This window comes from Chiloscyllium plagiosum, chromosome 3 (genome assembly GCF_004010195.1).
Source record: "Chiloscyllium plagiosum isolate BGI_BamShark_2017 chromosome 3, ASM401019v2, whole genome shotgun sequence".
In the NCBI taxonomy this organism is placed as follows: domain Eukaryota; kingdom Metazoa; phylum Chordata; class Chondrichthyes; order Orectolobiformes; family Hemiscylliidae; genus Chiloscyllium; species Chiloscyllium plagiosum.
The window spans coordinates 92,871,959-92,891,266 of record NC_057712.1 but is presented as its reverse complement, the minus strand read 5'-3'; positions in this window follow the sequence as shown (position 1 = coordinate 92,891,266).

Genomic DNA, 19,308 nt, shown 5'->3' with positions numbered 1-19,308 from the left:
TACCTTTGTGGTGAATTCTCCGTTAGGTGTTCTAAGACCAAGTCCTGAATTTCCACAACAACGAGCACCCGAGCTACAAATCTTCTCCCAAACTTTGAACACCTACAGGTAAGTTACTTGTTGCAGTATTCTTGGCTTCTTATTTCTTCTCATAGCCACCGTATTTATATGGTCAGTCCAGATTATGGTCAGTGGTAAACCCAGGATGTTGATAGTAGGGGATTAATTGATAGTAACACCATTGAATGTCGAGAGGCAATTGCTATATTTCCTTTTATTGGAGATGGTTGTTACCTGGCATTTGTGTGGCACAAATGTTGCTTGCTATTTTTCACCCAAAGGATATTTAGCGGGTCATGCTACATTTGGACATGGACTGCTTCAATATCTGTGTTGTTGTGAATTGTGACCATTGTATACTCATCCACGAAGATCCCAACATTTGACCTTTTCATGGAGGGAAGGTCATCGATGAAGTACTGAAGGTGGTTGGGTATAGGACACTATCCTAATGGACTCCTGCAGAGATGTCCTGGAGCTGAAATGACTGAGATCCAACAACTGCAACCATATTTCTATGTGGCAGATGTGACTCCAATCAGCAGATATGGTCTAAATGATCCAGTCTGTCGTTATATGTCAGTCCTGTCATCCCAAGAATCAGTGTAGTAAACCGTTGTTGCACTGCCTCAATAGCCAGAACATTCTTCCTCCAATAAGGAGACCAAACCTGCACACAATGCTCCAGATGTGGCCTCACCATGGCCACGTATAATTGCAGCAGAGTATTGCTGTTCCTGTACTTGAGTTCTCCTGCTATAAAGGCCATCCTGCCATTTGCCTTCTTCAACACCTGCTGCACCGTCATGCTTACTCTCAGTAACTGGTGTATGAGGGCACCTAGGTTTCATTGCAGGGATCTTGCTTCTGCATGGCTGAATGTTCATTAACATCTACCCCTGCCATTGGTGCACCCCCATTTAGGTTAATGCTCCATTTAAGTTCATTCTCCTTTTGAGTTACGGCACATTTGTTTGTTTTATTGAGACAGTGTATCTGCTTCAATTGGGCAGGCTAGAGGGTTAATCAGTCTTCACTCCTAACATTGTAATAATGCTATTGCAAGAAGCTTGACAGTAAAATGCTGTCTTGATATTGAGGACAGTTACTCACCCAAGGTTTTTTGTCCTTGTTTGGACCAAAGTGTAGTGAGGTCAGGAGCTTGGCAAAACCCATACTGAGCTTTAGTAAGTAGGATATTACTTTGCAAGTGCTGGTGAGTGTTGATAAGACCTGCCATCATCTTGCTCATGATCAGGAGCATACTGATAGCGTTGGGATTGGATGTATTGGATTTGTTCTGCTTTTTGTGAACAGGATGTATCTGGGAAATTTTCCATATTTTTGGGTAGATGCCAGTGTTGTAACCATACTAGACCAGCAGACAAGGGGCATAACCAATAATGAAACACAAGTCTTCAGTATTAATGTTGGATTCTGAAATCTAATTTAACTTTAATCATGAGATTCGGGTTCTAATACCATTCGGGTTCTAACACCATTCCAGATATGAGGCTGTTTAAATAAGACCCACCATTTTATGAAGGTATCAAAATGAATGCACCAGAAATTATATCTAATCTGACAGTGGACTCAGCTGCTCGACATTGGAATACTGATCCTTAGTTGGATGGGTGCCATTTTTTTCTACTTTCATCTTTCTCTACACTGAACAAATGGAAAGTTGGTCTTATCAACCCTTTCCAAACCACAACACACAGCGTGATCAATTAGAACATTACATTTTGATTGGCCTTTTTGATTACATTTTCATTTCTACTTGGGTTGCATGATCAATCTTTAATTTGCTGATAAAGGTGATAGATGCTGACTGATGTCACCTCACATTATCTCCTGCGTGGTTCCATAAAGTGTCAATCTTCCTTGGAATGCATCCTCTTCATTATGGTCTGTTACTACTTTTATGATACCTTGTTGAGATAAGTGCATATTTGCTAATACCTTCTTTGATCATTTATTTAGAATAGAGAAATATTTGCTGTCAGGCCACCATGACTGATATTCTGAGCTCGCTGCCTCAATTTTTGCTAATTGGTGCAAGTTTTTCATTAAAGTCTATCACTGAGCTTTTGCTTTTTGGAAGCTACTTGTTAGATGATGTATTTATCTCTGTGGTTGTGGAGTCCTGTAACAAATTGAGAGAGTGGTGCTGGAAAAGCACAGCAGGTCAGGCAGCAACCGAGAAGCAGGAGAATCGACATTTCGGGCATAAGCCCTTCATGAGGAATGAGGCTTGTGGGACAAGGGCTGAGATATAAATGGGAGGGGAGTGGGGTTGGGGGGAAGGTAGCTGAGAAAGTGATAGGTGGATGAAGGTGAGGGAGAAGGTGATAGGTCAGAGGGGGCAGTGATGGTTGGGTCCCGAGGGCGGTGCTGAGTTGGAGGCTTGGGACTAGGATAATGTTGGGGGAGGGGATATGAGGGAGCTGTTGAAATCCACATATATCCCTTGTGGTTGCAGGGTCCCAAGGCAGAATATGAGGCGTTCCTCCTCCAGATGTCGGGTGGTAACGGTTTGGCGGTGGAGGAGGCCCAGGACCTGCATGTCCTTGACAGAATGGGAGGGGGAGTTGAAGTATTCAGCCATGGGCCGGTGGGGTTGGTGGGTGCGGGGTGTCCCAGAGATGGTCTCTGAAACAATCCGCAAGAAGGCATCCTTTCTCCCCGATGTAGAGGAGACCACACCGGATGCAACGGATGCAGTAAATGACATTGGTAGAGGTGAAGGTGAATTTCTGATGGATATGGAAGGATCCCTTGGACCCAAGTGAGGGGAGTGGTATGGGCACAGGTTTTGCACTTCCTGCAGTGGCAGAGAAAGGTGCCAGGAGTGGAATGTGAGCTGGTGGGGGGTGTGGACCTGACGACGGAGTTGTGGAGGGAATGGTCTTACCCACCAACCCGTGGTTGAACAGTTCAACCCCCCCCCCACCACTCCGTCAAGGACATGCAGGTCCTGGGCTTCCTCCACCGCCAAACCGTTACAACCCGACACCTGGAGGAGGAACATCACATATTCTGCCTTCGGACCCTGCAACCACACAGGATAAATGTGGATTTCAACGGCTTCCTCATTTCCCCTCCCCCAACATTATCCCACTCCCAAGCTTCCAACTCGGCACCGCCCTCCGGACCCTCCCATCACCTCCCTCACCTTCATCTACCTATCGCTTTCCCAGCTACCTACCCCCGACCGAACAACCCCTTCCATTTATCTCTCAGCCCTGGCCCATAACCCTCATTCCTGATCAAGGGCGTATGCCCAAAATGTTGATTCTCCTGTTCCTAAGATGCTGCCTGGCCTACTGTGCTTTTCCAGCACCACATTCTCGACTCTGATCTCCAGCACCTGCAATCCTCACTGGTTCCTGTAACAAGTTGTTGCACGTTTAAAACAAAACAAAATGGAAAAGCTGCTTAGAACATCAAAACTGTATGAAACTAAAATACAAAAGATCACAAAATGCTAACGCAAACAAATGATCAATGTAGGTAATATTGGTGAAGCTACAACACCAAAACACTTACATGGTGCTGTTGCATGGACCCAGCAAATAATAAGACAGGGCGAAGCACTCAAAAGTAGGTTTTACAGAGTGTATTTATTGATTAAAAATGTGTCTATCTAAACCTTGAATATACTTAATGACCCAGTCTCAACACTCCTCTCAAGAATTCCACCGATTCATTACCCTCTGAAAGAAGAACTTCCTCCTCATCTCTGTCTCAAATGTATGACTGTTTATTATGTTGTCGTCTGCTCCTACACTGGCCCACAAGGGGAAAAGACCTTGCTGCATTTCCCTTGTCAAATCCTGTGAAAATCTTATGCCTTTCAGTCAGATTGCCTCTCAAGCCCACAAACTCTTAACATAACTGTTATTGGAGCTGCATTTGTCCAGGTAAGCAGGGAGTATTCCAGCATATTCATGACTTGTGCTTCGTAGATGGTGGACAGGTTTTGAGAAGTCAGAGGTAAGTTATTCACTGTAGGATTCTCAGCATGTGACCTGCTCTTGTTGCCACTATCTTTATATGGTTTATCAGTTTCCGGTGAATGGTAACCAAATCCCAACCCTCCTCCCCCCCCGTTCCCTGGGGATTCAGCAATGGTAAGCTACTGAATGTCAAGGATGATGGTTACATTCTCAATTATTGAAAATGGTCATTGTCTGGCACTTGGGTGGTGCAAATGTTACTTGAACTAGGTATTTCTAACTCCAGTCACTTCTCTATCCTGACTCGTTTCTTTTCATTTTTTTCTTCTTGTAGTACCATCTTATCTCCCTCTGTTTGAAGAAAGTAAAGCCAAAGCTCAAAACTATTTTCACTGATTATTTCTCTCACATTGCTCTACGTGGCCATGCTTAGTTTAATCAAATATTTTCTTTCAACAAAGAAAGCAAGTAACTTACACATCAAAACACATGCAGACATTTTTCTGAACTGCACGCCATTCCACAGCATAGTCTGAGTACAGTGAATATTGGAAATCACACCTACAAGAAAGAAACTGGGTGAATTTTCCTTGTATGAAGGGTATAGACCCAGAACAATTACCTTTTCATGTATTTCTATTTTGTATGAATTTGAATGCAGTGTTGTTGTGATATACAAAAGCAAAGTAGCATAAACCACTGCTCTGCATAAACCAATTTATTTCACAGGATCACCAGAATTCATTAGAATACCATTCAGCTCTCTTAATTCATTCATTCAAGCAGAAAGACCCTACACAACCAGCTACTAAAGCACTTATTTTTAATTAAATGGTTCCAGGCTTTTGACTTCACAATTATACCCAGAAGCAATTTACTGTCCTGTATTTGGATAAAGAACCTCCTGTTATCAATCAACAAGTAACTATGAATTCTGCAGTGTAACTCATCTCCTGACTACCTAAAACCTATTCACCATCTTCAAGGCACCAATTAGGAGTGTGATGGAATATTCTCCACTTGCCTGAATGAGTGAAGCTCCAAAGACAGTCAAGAGGCTCAACACAATCTAGGAGTGGGTGGACGTTTTTGATTAATATTGCACCACCAGCTTCACCATTCACTTTGTCCACCATCAATACACACAGCAGTATGTGCCATACACGATTTGCTCTGCAGCAATTTACCAAGGGTCAAAGAACAAAGAACAAAGAACATTTACAGCTCAGGAACAGGCCCTTTGGCCCTCCAAGCCTGAGCCGATCCAAATCCACTGTCTAAACCTGTCACCCAATTCCTAAGCATCTGTATCCCTCTGCTCCTCACCTGTTCATGCATCTGTCCAGACTCATCTTAAATAAATCTACCGTGCCTGCCTCAACTACCTCTGCTGGCAACGTGTTCCAAACGCCCACCACCCTCTGTGTAAAGTACTTGCCATGTGTATCCCCCTTAAACTTTTCACCTCTCACCTTGAATGCATGACCTCTCATTATTGAAACCTTCGCCCTGGGAAAAAGCTTGTCTCTATCCATCCCTTCATGATTTTGTAAACCTCAATCAGGTCCCCCCTCAATCTCCTTTTTTCTAATGCAAACAAACCGAACCTACTCAACCTCTCTTCATAGCTAGCACCTTCCACACCAGGCAACATCCTCATAAACCTTCTCTGCACCGTCTCCAAAGCATCCACATCCTTTTGGTAATGTGGCAACCAGAACTGTACACAGTGTTCTAAATGTGGCCAAGCCAATATCTTATACAATTTTAACAGGAACTATAGCACCTAACATGTAGAAAAGCAAGAACCACAAATGAATGGGAACATCACCAATTGTAAGCTCTCCTCCAAGTCACATATGACCTTGACTCATCAAAGCGAAGAGGTTAGATTCTCTCATCTTGGAGGTGGTCACTGTCTGGCAGTTGCGTGGCATGAATGTTATGTGCCATTTATCAGCCCAAGCCTGGGTGTTGTCCTGGCTTGCTGCATATACACGCCAACTGTATCCATTACTGAGGTATCACAAATAGTATGTGAATATTGTGCAATCACCAGCAAGCTTTCCTACTTCTGACAGATATCTTTGCCGCATCCTTGAACATGGGTGAGGTCCCGGAGGACTGGAGAATTGCTAATGTTGTCCCCTTGTTTAAGAAGGGTAGCAGAGATACTCCAGGTAATTATAGACCGGTAAGCCTGATGTCAGTGGTAGGGAAGCTGCTGGAAAAGATACTGAGAGATAAGATCTATTTCTATGTGGAAGAAAATGGGCTTATCAATGGTAGGCAACATGACTTTGTGCAGGGAAGGTCATGTCTTACAAACTTAATAGAATTCTTTGAGGAAATGACAAAGTTGATTGATGAGGAAAGGGCTGTAGATGTCATATACATGGACTTCACTAAGGCGCTTGACAAGGTTGCCCATGGGAGGCTGATGGAGAAGGTGAAGTTGCATGGGGTCCAGGGTGTACTAGCTAGATGGATAAAGAACTGTCTGGGCAACAGGAGACAGAGAATAGTAGTGGAAGGGAGTTTCTCAAAATGGAGAACTGTGACCAGTGGTATTTCCACAGGGATCTGTATTCGGACCACTGTTGTTTGTGATATACATAAATAATCTGGAGGAAGGTATACCAGTCTGATTAGCAAGTTTGCAGATGACACTAAGATTGGTGGATTAGCAAATAGTGAAGAGGACTGTCAGAGAATGCAGCCGAATATAGATAGATTGGAAAGTTGGGTGGAGAAATGGCTGATGGAGTTCAATCCGAGCAAAAGCGAGGTGATGCATTTTGGAAGATCCGATTCAAGAATGAACTATACGGTAAGACTGAGACTACGCAGTTCCAAGACGCTCCCTTCCTAGCTTACTCCTAGCAAATGGACAATGTCTGGAGAACAAGATGGACAAACTCAAATCATGGCTCAGCTTCCAGTGTGAACTGCGGGACTGCTGCGCACCCTGCTTCACAGAAACCTGGCTCAACCCGTCCATTCCCGACTGTGTACTTCAGGCTGATGGTTTTTCTATCCATCGTCTGGACCGTATGACATCCTCAGGTAAGACAAAGGGTGGAGGGGTTTGCTTTTCAATCAATAACTTGTGGCGCACGGACATTGCAACCCTCAGCAGCCATTGCTCCCCAAACCTTGAATTGTTCACCATCAAATGCTGCCACTTCTATCTACCACTGGAATTTACCATTGCTATACTAACTGCTGTGTACATACTGCCACAAGCAAAGGTTTAGGAAGCTCTGGATGTGCTGTATTCCACCACGAACACCCTAGAGACGGAACACCCTGAGGCCCTGTTTATTGTAACTGGCGACTTCAACCAAGCCAATCCAAGGAAAGTATTGCCCAAGTATAATCAGAACACTACCAGCCCCCCATCAGAGGCCCGAACACTGCTACACCACTGTGAAAGGTGCCTACCGCTCCATCCCCCACCCTCATTTCAAGAACCACAATGCTGGGTTTCTTCTCCTGGCTTACAGGCAAAAGGTCAAGCAAGAGACTGCCCCCCCTCCCCATAGATACAGGTCCAGTGCTGGTTGGAGGAGGCATAGGATCAACTCCGGTGCTGTCTGGAATCGGCTGATTGAGCCATGTTCAAATAATCCGCAGGTACCTTACATGAGTACACTATCACCGTCACAGACATTATTAGCAAGTGCGTGCAGGAAGTCAATCCGAGTGTTCCCCAACAGGAAACCCTGGATGAATCAGGACATACAGATCCTGCTAAAAACTAGGCGTGAGGCCTTGAGATCAGGAGACCCACTCAAATATAAGGAATCCAAGTATGACCTTTGCAGAGCCATTAAGACAGCCAAGGACCAATACCAATCCAAACTAGAGACCCAGACAGAGACCTGGTGACTATGGCACGTACTGAATGACATCACAGGTTCTAAAAAGAGACAGTGCAAGATAGCAGATGATGATACATCCCTACCTGATCGTCTCAAAGTCTTCTATTCTCGCTTTGAGCAGAATTTCAGCAGAGAGGTAACATCTATTCTGACAAGTCTTGACGAACCTATCCCAACAGTCACTGCATCAGAGGGCAGGTCAGTTTTCCTTCGTGTGAATCCAAGGAAAGTGATGGGACCAGACGGAGTACCAGGCCATGCACTCAGAGCATGTGCAGATCAACTGGCAGAGGCCTTCTCAGACATCTTCAACCTCTCCCTGCAGCAGACCACTGTCCCTGCCTGTTACAAGAGGGCCAACATCATCCTTATGCCTAAGAAGGCTTATGCAGCATGTCTTAATGACTATCACCCAGTGTCTCTAACTTCGGTGGTCATGAAGTGCTTTGAAAGCTGGTCATGACATTAATCATCTCCAGCCTTCCCACTACTGTTGACACACTCCAATTTGCTTATCAGACCAACAGATCCACGTCAGATGCCATATCGCTTGCCCTTCACTCCTCCCTAGAACATCTTGACACCAAGAACAGTTACGAAAGAATCCTACTCATTGACTACAGTTCAGCCTTCAATACTATTATCCCCTCGAGACTGATTACTAAACTTAGTGATCTCAGACTAAGCCCCACTCTCTACAACTGGATCGTCAGTTTCCTGACCTACAGACCATAATCAGTGAAGATTGGGGACAATATTTCATCCTCACCAACACTCAACACTGGAGCTCTCAACGGCAGCAAAACCAAGGAACTCATTATTGACTTTCGGCGGGATGTTACTCATGCTCCCCTACATGTTAACAGTACAGAGGTGGAATGAGTGTCAAGCTCCTGGGAGTGGTCATCTACAACAAATTTTCTTGGACTCTTCATGTGGATGTACTGGTTACAAAGGCCCAACAATGTCTCTTCTTCCTCAGGCAGCTGAGGAAATTTGGCACAATGGCGAATACCCTTGTCAACTTTGATAGGTGTACCATTGAGAGCATTCTTCTGGCTGTTTCACCACCTGGTATGATAACTTCAAGATTGGAGATGGTTACAGAGAGTGGTGAACTCGGCCTGAACAATCACAAAGGCCAACCTCCCAACTATAGAATCCATCTACCAGGCTCGCTGTCAAGGAAAGGCTGCCAGCATTCTCAAAGATCCATCCTCTACCATTGGGGAGAAGGTACAGAAGCCTGAACACACGCACCAGCCAGTTTCAAAACAGTTTCCACCCTACTGTTGTTAGTATACTGAATGGACTCACAAACGCTTAACATTTGCCTGTACTTGTGTTTTTATTTTTGCCGCTGTTTACCTATTATTTACTTATCTATGCTACTTAACTATATGATCTGCCTGACAAAGACAAAGATTTTCACTATGCCTCGGTACATGTGACAATAAATTCAATTCAATTCAATTCAATCTGGGTGTTTAGGTCCATTGTACCCTGAAGGTGACAACGCAGGTCGATGGAGTGGTCAAGAAGGCATGCAGCATGCTTTCCTTCTTCATTCAGGGTATTGAGTACAAGAGTTGGTAGGTCATGTCATAGTTATATAAGATTTTGTTTCAGCCACATTTGGAATATTGTGTACAGTGCTGATTGCCACATTACCAAAAGGATTTGGATGCTTTGGAGAAGGTGGAGAGGAGGTTCACCAGGATGGTGCCTGGTATGAAGGGCACTAGCTATGAGGAGAGGTTGACAAGGGTTAGGATTATTTTCATGAGAAAGATGGAGGTTGAAGGGGGACCTGATTGAGGTCGACAAAATCATGCGAACTTTGATCAGGGTGGATAGCAAGAAGCTTTTTCCCAGAGTCGGGGATTCAATTAATTGGGGTCATGAGTTCAAGTTGAGAGTTGAAAAGATTATGGGAGATATGTGTGGAAAGTTCTTTACACAAAGGGTACCTGGGATGTGTTGCCAGTGGAGGTGGTAGAGGTGGGCACAATAGCATCATTTAAGATGTATCTCAATAGATACATGAATGGGCAAGAAGCAGAGGGATACAGATCCTTAGAAAATAGGCGACAGGCTTGGAGGGCTGAAGGGTCTGTTTCTGTGCTGTAATTTTCTTTCTTCTTTGTTCTAACCTTGTCATGGAGAAAAGGTAACTAATGAAGCAGCTTAAGATAGTTGGACCTAGGACCCAGGGATGCCCTGATGATAGACCACTAACAACTATACCTTTCTTTTCGCTAGGTTTGACTGTAACAAGAGGAGAATTTTCCCCCAGTTTCCATTGGCTGCAGTTTTGTTAGAGCTCTTTGATGCCACATGCTATCAAATGCAGCCTTCGTACCATGGACAGTCACCTCCTCTTCCCAATTCAGTTCTTTTGTACTTGCTTGGCCAAGGTTGTAATGCGTTTAGGAGCTGAACAGCCCCCTAGAACCCCAACAGCCTGTGATGAGCTGATTAGTTGATGATCATCAGTCGACCAATGGGACAGTATTTGGCCAGGACGTATTTGCTCTGCTTTTTTTGTATAAATGACATACCTGGACAATTTTCCACATTATTGGCTAGATGGCATATTGTTGCTGTCATGGAACAGCTTGACTAGGGACATAGCTGGTCTAGAATATTTCCAGAATGTTGTCAGCTCCAGATGTTCTCAATATCCAGCAGTTTCTTGATATTGTGTAGAGTGATTCAAGTCAGTTTGCAAACCGAAGCTAGGGGCCTCTGGCTCAGATCAAGAAAGATCATCCACTTGGCACTTCTGATTAAAGATTTATGCAAATGTTTTAGCTTTATCTTTTGTGTTGATGTTCGGGTTCCCCCATCATTGCAGAGTCTAATCTGCCAGTGAGGAATTTAATTATCCACCATTACTCATGACTCAACCTGGTAGAACTGAAGAGTGTAGATCTGGTCCATTGACTGTGAGATCACTCAGCTTCACCAGGTTGACATCTCTTTTTTTAGGAATGGCTTGTACTGTGCCTGAAATGCACTCCTGCACTTTCATGAAGCCATTATCCACTACTTGAATATGTGAGGGAAATGCTAGCACATGAGGTTGAAGAATGTGGTTGAAGACAATTCTGCATCTGCTGATGGCTCACAGTGCCTCATGGATGCCCAGATTTGAGCTATTAGATCTGTTCAATATCTGTTCCATTTTATATGGTGGTAGTGCCACACAATGTGATGGAGGGTACCCTCAATGTAAATATAGCATTTTCTCTCCACAATGACTGGTCATTCAAATCAATACTGCCATGGACAGATGCATCTGCAACAGGTAGATTGGTGAGGATAAGTCTGTGCTATTTTATTAAAGCAGTTCGTTCATTGTGGTCAGGTTTGTTTGCGCTAACATCTTCCAGACAGCAATTTGTTTCAACTTGTAGGTTAGGGTGGAGACCAGTAGCTCCAGTACTGTATAGGTTCCAGCTAGGCAATGCATGATTCGCATAGCTTGGTTTTGGGTTTTGCAATTCAAAATTTCCTGGCCAGAAAAGAGCATTCTATTACACAAAAGCATGGCTCCATTCCCTATCATTAAATTTTAAATATTTTTACGATGCAGGGAGCATGGTCTGCCCTGCCAATACATTAAACTATATTTTGAATGAATGTACAAAGTGTTCAGAAAGAACAACTGATTTGCATGAAAACATTTTGAAACCAATCTGACAACTTTCAGTTCCCATCTGCAGAACATACAAATATACAAACACATAAATTAGAAGCAGGAGTTCAATTCATTCAACTCCTCAAGCCTCCTCTGCCATTTAATTTGCCACAAAAAGATCCCACAGTACTATTTCGAAGAAAAGCAAAGGGATTATTACCCAGTGCCTTGGCCAATGTTTATCCCTCAATCACGACCTAAAACATTTATCTGATCATTATCACATAACTGTTCATGAGAGTTTGCTGAGTGTGAATTAACCAGCAACTATGCTTCAAAATATATTTCATTGGCTGCTAAATACATTGTGACTTCCTCTGATTATTAAAGGTGTGATATAAATACTAGTCTTGTTCTCTATATTTAAATCAGACTTGTATGCTTGTAAGGCTTCTTGAGGAAAATGACACAGAGAACATGGGAGGATCTTCACTGGCACCCTACACCCAGTACCCCCAGTACCAAACACCCCCCTCCCTCTCAGAACTATCGCATAAATTCTGTCCCCTCTACGCTTTACTTCAGCGCTGATGAAGAATCATCTAGAATCAAAACAGTAGCTTGCTGTCTCTCCATGAATGCTGCCTGACTCGCTGTGATCTCCAGCATTTGTTGTCTTCAGATCATGGGAGCAGATCAGTTCAGTTTCATGGTGGTCCCATGTCACTGAGTAGCAATGCGATTCTTCTCGCTCTGATGGAGGGTGAGTAGAGAACTGATCTGTCATAGACCAGTAAGGTCAAGTAAACCGTTGCTGAACCAACAGGGCTCTGGCAGTCAGGTCTCCTGTCAATTGCTGTCATCCCTAGGATGGCCTCAGCTGTCCTCTGCCAAAGCATGGGCACAGGTTTTTCTGCAAAATCTTCTTCGTTCTTCTTTGCTTTTTCCTCTCCAGTCTCACCGTAGGAAGAATGATGTTCCAGGAACTCCTCTTGATCCAGCTCCAGGTCCAGGCCTCTTTGTATAGTCATGCTGTGCAGCACGCAGCAAGCAAGCTCAATATGAGTTACCCAGGCTGGCTTAGATTGGAGAGTACCACACAAGGCAATGGCAAATGCCAAAGGTCTACAAGTTGCAGATATGCTTTAGGAAATGACTTTTGATGATTCTAGCATCTCTGTATCTGTGTCTGGGCACTATGCAGCTGTCAAAAGTCACTTCCTCAGGAGATATCTCCAGTTGCCTAGCAACTCCCAGAGTCTGAAGTTAACGTGAAGATGACTCTCACAATGGGAATCATTTGCAGACATGCAAGATATACTTCCTGTGGTCACAGACCAGCAGCATATTCAGTGAGTGTAGTCCTTTCCTGGATGGCTTGTTCGTCAATGCCTTGAAGGCTACGAGGGTGCAATCAATGAGCTGTTGGGAAACTATCAATGGATAAAACCTCTGCAATGGTGCATCTGGCTCAAAATTGACTTATTCTCCCACCCTGTGGAAGAAGGCCGCAGACGTCAGTTTACACAATGATGTGATAAGCTGCTGAGTGTGAGATACCAAGCTGGTCCACATCTGATCCCTGAAATGACCTGAATGTGCAGAAACTAAGGATGATAGTTATCTACCAAATAGGGCTACAAAGCATCAGTCCATTGGACCAGAGTGCAAATATCCAAAACTATCCGATTGGCACCGCCATTGGTGCTCTGTCATTTGCAGTTACCTAACTCTTGTTCAGTGAATGCAATATCTTGGGTAATACCTTTGGCCCCTTGCAACCCCTGTCTGTGCTTCTCTGGTCTGCTGCTGACCAGAAAGCTCCCCCTGTTGCAACCTTTATTCAATTTACAGTCAGGTCCCATTTATCCTGCTCACTCCGTAGGATTGAATTTTATTTTTCAACTTGTGTAATTACCAAGCAAACAAGATATTAATAATCCATTATATTCTATTGTGGTGAATATAAGACTCTGGCATCATGTTAGCCTCTGTCTGTTCTGTGTTGCTGCTGTTGAGTGAGATTAACCATCTGGCCCCAGGCTACCATAACTCAGTGGTAAAAGAGATATTTTTTATTTATGACTCCATATAAACTGTACAGTCACTTTGAAGTGGAACAGCTTTAGTTTGAAGACACGTGTTTTGGTTATGTCTTTCTAAAGTATGTAGACTGGCTATGTGCATACATTACATTGGAATTAAGTTGTATCACTAGCTTTATGTAATAATTTGTGAAGAAACCTACTGTGTGTAGATTTAGGGCAGTGGTAACATTTTTTTTTGGTAGTGCAGCTCCTATCTCTCTGGAGAATAAAAGAAGGCAATACTGTCTTTCCAAGTGACTTTTAGTTAGCTTATACTCTACAACAGCAATCACAGAGATCACATTTTATCAAGTAGGAACAAATGACTGCAGATGAGGGAATCTGTACTGAAAACAAAAAATTCTGGAGATCACAGTGGGTCCAGCTGCATCAATAGAAAGACAGTAAGCTAACATTTTGAGTTTAGATGACTCTCCATCAGAGCTGACGTGAAGTGTGGAGGGGACAGCATTTATGCTACAGTGGAGACGGGGGGAGGTAGTTGAGCACAGATTAAGTGCTTGGAGTGTGAGAATGGCAGAAAAATGGTGTGTCTAACTGCCAGACTGGAAGGACAGACAGTCTCATTAGAGTGAGGGGAGGGGGGAGAGGACATGGTGATGGAGAATTTAACAAGTAAACCTAAATGAAAGGGAAGGACTTTAACAGTTAGCTCGTTTAACAAAAATACATTGATAGATTCTGGAACTCTTAGGGACATTTAGATTTATCAATGATTCATTTGAGACAATATTAATAATTAGAATCTGATGCCATACATTTCTTTATCTTGCAATTCTTTATTGTCTTAGTAGAGAACTATACAGTTAATTAACAATTAGGGAAAAGCTGTAAGAAAACATAGAAAATAGGAGCAGGGAGTAGGCCATCCAGCCCTTCAAGCCTCCTCCACCATTCAATATGATCATGGTTGATCATTCAACTCAATGACCTTCCCACATTCTCTCCCACACCATTTATTCCCTTTAATTCTAAGAACTATATCTAACTATTCAGTCAATGTTTTGGCCTCAACTGCCTTCTGTAACAGAGAATTCCATAGGCTCACACTCTCTGGGTGAAGACATTTCTACTCTTCTCAGTTCCGACCCCAAACCCTTAAACTGTGATCCGTGGTTTTGGACTTCCTGGCCATCGGGAACATCCTTACTGCATTTACCCCACCTAGCCCTCTTAGAATTTTATAGGTTTCTGTGACTCTCAATGAGTCAGGCATTTAGGGGTCCAATATTTCTGACATACATCCTTTTGATCCAGGGCTCCTTGATTGGACCAGATTAACATGTGAGATTCCCTCTCATTCTTCTGAATGCCAGTAAATATAGTCTTAACCGATCCAGTGTCTCTTCAAACATCAATCCTGTCAGTGCAGGAATCAATCTGGTAAACCTTTGTTGCGCTCTCTCTATAACCAGAACATTTTTCTTCAGAAAAGGCGACCAAAACCCTACATAATATTACAGGTGTGAGCTCACTGAAGACCTGTACAACTGTAGCAAGACATCACTGTTCCTGTACTTAAATCCCCTGCAATGAAAACCAACTTACCATTTGCCTTTCTCATGATCGCTGCACCTATCTGTTTACTTTCAGTAAGCTGGTGTACAAGGACATCCAGGTCTCGGAACACCTCTCACCTTCCCAAGCTATTGCTGTTCAGTTAATAATCTGCCTTCCTGTTTTCGTTACCGAAGTTGATAACCTCACACTCATTCACATTATACTTTTTCATCTGTCGTGTATTTGCTCTCTCAATCAACTTGTCCAAATCACACTGCAACATCTGCACATCTGCCTCAAAGTTGTTCCTCCCACACAGCTTTGTGTCATGTGCAAACTTAGAGTTATTACAGTTAATTCCCTCAGGTAGATCATTGATTATATATTCCAAGTAGCTGGCAACCAAGCACCGGTCCTGACAGTACCCTATATTGGCCGTAGCATGTCCCAGTGTGTTCCTCATGGCTGCCAGTTGAAAAATTCAAAACTGCTCCCCTGAAGTTTGTTCATAGCCCATCAGGGAGCTTATGAGCATTGACTGAGGACATACGTGTTTCCCTTCCCACACTGGTATCAAAGGAGAAAGGTGTAAAATAAAGACTTAAAAAAGTTTGGATTCTGTGAGAGAATTGGATGGTGCAAGCAAGCATATTGGCACTAAACAGTTTGCAAAAGCAGGTTTTCATTTTTAAAAGGAAGCAAATTTGAATTCAATGGCCAGGTTCTTGTCAATTTTATCAGGTCTTGAGAGACCTGATACTTCTCAATCGCCATGACAAATCCCCCAGTATATTATTAGTTCTGAAATAACTCCTTAGGCCAGCATCCTTTCACTAGTCACCCGTTATTTACAAATAACTAGCTTTGACAATGGTACTGTCTCTCACTGAGTCAGGCATTCAGGGGCCCAATACTCCTGACATTCATCCTTTTGATCCAGGGCTCCCATTTGGACAAGATTAACAGCCCCAATCGGGGAACTCATATTCTATGAGGTCGACCTGGCTGACATCATTATAATCACCACATTCCTCCCTCTCTGAGTCCAAGGTCATGGGCTTGTCTGATTCCTTTAAGAGCCTCGGGTCAGGTTCTTCCAACTTGCAAGCCGACATGGGAGGCGTGTAATGAATGGTAGCTCACTTCTTGTGCCTGAAGCACCTCGATAGACTTTCACTTCCTTCTCCCAGAGGCAGAAGCTTCAAGGTGGCTACTTCCATCATTGCTTCACTGGAGGCTCAATGACGATGTAACCTAGCACAGTGACGAAACATCTGAGCAACAAACCCACCAGCTCAGTGAGCAAACCTACAACCTGATCCACAATCTGAGCTACACATCTCCAAAATCTTCCAAGATGTCTATTTCTGATTCAGAGAATTCGACAATGTTTAATGCAGAGAGTGAATCAATGGGCCCCTGAAGTTTTTTTGACGGCTCCAAGAATCAGGGCAAGTTTTACTCCCTGTGAATCTGCAGCTTGCAAATGGTCCATGTGCTTATTCAGGGCTATTGCACCAAACTTTATAAGTCGCTTATCCTGATCTCATGTCGTTCATGCTTCTTACCCATGCAGGGCTATTTGCATGATTCTTGTACCAAACTTTGTCCCTGTATCAAATTACCTCTCTTGCCTGGTAGAATTTTGGATTTTACACTGGTATTCCTGATGCCATTTCACCCTCCCCCCTTCAGGTCCGGGAAGATCAGGCTTAACCTGATGTAGAGTCTTCTAGCCATTAGCAACTCTGCTAGTGCTATTTATAGGTTGTCCTATAATCAAACCATGACAGTTTGGCATCTAGTGAGGCAATATGTTGCCTCTTCAGTCCAATCTTCAAACTTTGGACCACTCTTTCTGCCAGGCCATTAGATGAAGGTTGGTGTGAAACTGTCCTAATATGTCAAATTCTATTTGATTTTAAGAAGTGATGAAAGCCCCTGCTGGCAAACATGCTGCCAGATTGCTGAGCTTTTCCAGCAACTTCTGTTATTGTTCTTTACAAGATGGTTCTGAAATAAGTAAACCAATGAGCATTCACTGTTTATTGTCTCAATCATAACTGGGGGAAAAAAGAATTGGGTTTCAATTAACCCTTGGAAAATCTGTTTGACAGAAAAAAAATAGAATAGGCAGCCATAATTCAGTCAGTGACATTTTTGTGTTTTTAAATTTATATTGCATTTGATAAAAACATTCGGTTAGATTCAAGGCACTCAGGAGAGCCTCAGACCTTTAGATAAGAACATTGATCGAAAAGAATAAAAAGAGAATTCAATGGAAATGTAATCGTGTCGTTGTAAAATCTATAGTTTGTGATGTTTTAATTTTAAAATTTAATTTATAAGCTTATTAATTATCAAAATTTCAGTTACTAAGACAGGTATAGAATGACTGATAAAGCAAGATTTTGTGTTTCTATTGTACCTTTTGTAGACATCAGAACATTCTCAAAGCACTTCACAGTTAATTGAGTAGTTCATTTTCAAGTAGAATCTGTGACTTTAATTCGCTATATTAGAATATGGAATGCATCAAAAATATAAAAGTCCAGTTTGGAATTTATGGCATGTAGGGAAAATAAGAGGTTCTGTTCCTATGACTTGGGCACTTGTGGGGGATAGGAATCTCTTCTATCTTTGAGCAGTGTGTTTGGCCTGTGGGAGAAGTGGAGTGGATCATAAATATTGGATCAAAGGAGCGGTGAACTAGGAAATGGCTGCAATGGAAGCTGGGTTCATGTTATGGGAGATGTCAGAAGATGTTTTTATGATCTGGGAACAAGTGTCTATTTCCTAGAGTCAAGCAACATTGAAGACATTGAATCCTTGAATTTTATTTAGGAAGAAACTGAGAAGATGTCTATGTTCTAGAGATACTGAAAGGTGTGAAGAAAAATCAGAACTAATGTTTTGGGTCACTGAACATGAAACATTAACACTGATTTATCTTCACAGATGCTGCCAGACCTGCTGAGCATTTCCAATAATTTCTGCTTTTGTTTCTGATTTACAGCATCAACAGTTCTTTCAGTTTTTATTTTGCAAAGAACAACATTCATTGAATGGAATACATTTTTTAGGGCATTAGTTTTAAAGAGCAACAGAGGATTACTAAGAAGGAAATACGCAGAGGAAAAATGAGGTACAAAGGTAAACTGGCCAATAATATAAAGGAGGATAGTAAAAGCTTTTTTAGGTATATGCAAGGCAAAAAAAATGGTTAGGACTAAAATTGGGCCCTTGAAGACAGAAGCAGGGGAATATATTACGGGGAACAAAGAAATGGCAGAAGAATTAAATGGGTACTTCAGATCTGTGTTCACTGGGGAAGACACAAGCAATCTCCCTGAGGTAACAGTGGCTGAAGGACCTGAACTTAAGGGAATTTATATTTGCCAGGATTTGGTGTTGGAGAGACTGTTAGGTCTGAAGGTTAAAAAGTCTCTGGGGCCTGATGGTCTACATCCCAGGGTACTGAAGGAGGTGGCTCGGGAAATCGTGGATGCGTTGGTGATTATTTGCCAGAGTTCGATAGATTCGGGGTCGGTTCCTGAGGATTGGAGGGTGGCTAATGTTATACCACTTTTTAAGAAAGGTGGGAGAGAGAAAGCAGGAAATTATAGACCAGTTAGTCTGACCTCAGTGGTGGGAAAGATGCTGGAGTCTATTATAAAGGATGAAATTACGGCACATCTGGATAGTAGTAACAGGTTAGGACAGAGTCAGCATGGATTTATGAAGGGGAAATCATGCTTGACTAATCTTCTTGAATTTTTTGAGGATGTAACTCTGAAGATAGACGAGGGAGATCCAGTAGATGTAGTGTACCTGGACTTTCAGAAAGCTTTTAATAAAGACACACACAGGAGGTTAGTGAGTAAAATTAGGGTGCATGGTATTGGGAGCAAAGTACTAGATTGGATTGAAAATTGGTTGGCTGATAGGAAACAATGGGTAGTGATAAACAGCTCCATTTTGGAATGGCAGGCAGTGACCAGTGGGATACCGCAGGGATCCGTGCTGGGACCGCAGCTTTTTACAATATATGTTAATGATATAGAAGATGGTATCAGTAATAACATTAGCAAATTTGCTGATGATACAAAGCTGGGTGGCAGGGTGAAATGTGAGGAGGATGTTAGGAGATTACA